Below are 3,322 nucleotides of genomic sequence, written 5' to 3'. Positions count from 1 at the left end.
TCTCTCTCTCTCTCTCTCTCTCTCTCTCTCTCTCTCTCTCTCTCTCTGTGTTTGCATATCTGCAATGTACATTTGTACATATGTGTGTGTAGGTACATATGTGTACTCATGTGCATAGACCAAGGTGGTACTGAATGTCTTTATTTATCACCCTCTACCTTTGTTTTTGAGACAGACTCACTAATCTTGGAGGTCACTGATTGGCTGGGCCAGAGACCTGAAGCTCCAGGAATCTGCCAGTCTCTCTCCAGTGCTGAGGTTACAGCATGCCCTACCATGTTGGCTTTCACGTGAGTTCTCAAGATCTCAACTTATGTCTTTATGGTTTTTCAGCAGTACATATTATGTATTCTTGGCCTTTCCCTTATGTGCATGGAGAGGGGAGAGAGGGTGCAGGGGTGGGGAGACAGAATGGACAGAAGGGGAAGAGATGAGAGCTGAGAGGAAAAGAGGGTAGAGAGGAGGGGAGGGGAGGGAGGAGGGAAGGAGAGGAGAAATATGTAGGACAGGAGAAAAACTGAGGTGGGGAGAGAGACAAAGAAATTAGTTCTCTGCTGTCTCCTCTTAGAAACACAGGATCAAGTCATTATCCATGACTGCCTTTATCTCTAATTGCTTTCTCTGAGGTGCCATTTTCAATACAGCTATGCTAGGGGTTAGAACTTCAGCTTCCCTGGGCTCTAGTAATCTTGGTGATGTGGGTAAAGGATTCCCTGCAGTGGAAGCAGCAGTAGATATTTTCCGGTTTTCAGGGCTAAATGCCCAACTTGTTAATCACTGACACCCTTGGAAACCAAACATAGAGCAAACAGGAAGAGGCAATATCTAAGACCTCAGGCCTAATGCATGATTTTTCTTGTCAAGCTTGTCTTAGCTTCTCTACCTGCCCTGGGAGTGAGTAGAATTTCCAGAGCTAGAACAACCACTTCAAAATACATGGCTGAAACTCCGAGGACTACCTCTGCCCACACTCGGAGAGCCTAGAACAGGAGAGGAGCAGGAATTGGTCTCTGAAGTAGGAGCAGCAGGTCACTGCTGTACATCATTCACTGCTTCACAGGTAAAGCCCTGGGACACTGTCCATGTCTTCTACACTCCTCCATTCCAGCCACCCCAGACTTCTGGTGTCCCATGACACCGCTCTCCGTCACCAGATCACCCTTGCTTTTTGTTCCAGTGTTTATCTTAAAATAAGAAGCTCCTTTCTGTCTTTACTGGGCTACGGAATGTGCAACCAAACTGTGGATGACGTTAGAAATGCCTAGAGAGTCATAAAGCTTCTGAAGTGCAAACCCCAAACAAATCCAGGACATGGAGATAGTCCCAAGTCTTCTGCCTCAAGCCAGCTCCCTTCTCCCACAGTGTACACTGTGGTCTGGAATAAGAGGCAATACAATCCCTCCATGACATACCGCAGCGCTCGCCAATGTAGCTAGAGGGATGGTCTCCTGAGGCCTCTGAGGGCAGCTGGGTGGTTTAGAGTTCCTACTCTGGGATCTCTACAGAGGGGCTGGCGTCATTATGAGCACCAGCCACCTTGGCATGAACCCTGCCCAGCATCAGATGAGCAAGCACTTGAGGCCTGGAAGAAACAGAGAATTGGAGGAACTGTACAGCAGAGAACTGCTTGAGACCTTTGAGAAATGGAGAAAGAACAGAACTAGCAAGAGACCTGAAGCACTGAGATGAGAGCCAGGCAGTGACTGGACAGTGTAGGACCTCATGAGACCACTGGTGTTGGAATTTTACCTTGCGCAAAATAGGAAATAGTAGATGCTCTTAATGTGCTAAGGTAAGACTTTGGCTTCATGGTGGGGTAGTGAAAGAATAGAAGTAAGGACACCCTCTGTGAGGATGCTGCCCTAGCAAAGATTAGACATAACAATGATTTTGAGGAAGTCTGATGACAGCCAGAAGAAAATGCATTTGGAGTGCTCTGAGCATAAGATCAATTGGCCTTTTTACGTGTTGGAGTCAGAGACAGTTGTAGGCCAGCACGGGGGTGCTGCAAACCAAATCCTGGTTCTCTGGCTGAGTCCTCAGTGCTAACTGCTCAAAACCAGTTCTCCAGCCTTCTTTTGAGGATGGGTAGGATATCACAAACAAGCTAGGAAGAGTACTCCTAAACTTTCCCTCAGATCTAAGGGTAGCGGTTGGTAACATTTATTAAGATGGGATTAGATCAGTCGAAGCAGGGAAAATCAGCAATCCATTGTTGGAAGTGCTAAGTAGAATTTGCAGGTGCGATATCCTTGGGAGGTGTCAAAAAGACAGTTGGAAATGCATCTCTGGAAGTCAGAGGGATGACAGAGCAGGAGGTGTGAGGGCATCATCCGCCTGCCTGCAGAGGATCTTCAGAGCCAAGGGATGAATGAAACAACCCAAGTGCAAGACTTGCCAGAGGAGAGAGCACCTCTTAAACAGCAACAGCTTCAATATTTAAATGAAAAGCAGGACAAATAGGCACTGCTCATCTCTTGCCCTTGTCTAGACAAATACTTCTGATACACTGTAGCCTTTTCCACCGCACCAAAGTGCACAGTTTGAGTCATTCTCAGCAGTACACTGATGAAACTCCTGCCAATAGAGCAGCGCTGGCAGCGGGGCTGAAGCCTGATTGGCTTTCTGGCTTTTGTTCAAGGATTACTAAAATCTTCTAAGAGTGAGGATTTCTTTTCAACATCAAAATATTTAAACAAGCCCACATAATGATAGCTTTACTTGTATTTATCCAGCCAATAGACTATACTCATTGCTCATAAAACACCACAGCAGCAGAGAGGTCCCAAATCCCCCAGTTAGAGTTTGCTTGCCCAGAAAAGGGATGTTCCAAGTGTTATCCCTGGGCCATCGATCAGTATTACCCAGAACTTGTTAGACATGCAAATCCCCAGTACTCACCCCAGACCTTCCGAATAAGAATTCCGGCTATAGCAAACTATCTAGGTGATTTTGACATAGGCAGCCATACTTGAGAACCATCACTCTCCAGCTTTCTTGAATTAACAAATGCATGTTGTCAAAGTTGAATTCTTTAGTCTTACTGAGCTAAATTTATTTTACTTTCTCTCTTCCCCCTTTGCTTCATTCTTTTCATCTTTTAAATTTTTTATGGTGTTAGAAGGCACCCCTGAGCTCCATCCTCAACTCTAAGACTTCTTCTCTTTATTCTTCTCCTCTTTTTCCTTCCCTTCCCTTCCCTTCCCTTCTTCCCTTCTTCCCTTCTTCCCCTTCCCCTTCCCCTTCCCCTTCCCCTTCCCCTTCCTTCCCCTTCCCCTTCCCCTTCCCCTTCCCCTTCCCCTTCCCCTTCCCCTTCCCCTTC

Source organism: Grammomys surdaster, unplaced genomic scaffold, assembly GCF_004785775.1.
Source record: "Grammomys surdaster isolate TR1022 unplaced genomic scaffold, NIH_TR_1.0 126013, whole genome shotgun sequence".
NCBI lineage: Eukaryota > Metazoa > Chordata > Mammalia > Rodentia > Muridae > Grammomys > Grammomys surdaster.
The sequence above is the reverse complement of the archived record's forward strand: the minus strand, read 5'-3'. Positions refer to the sequence as shown.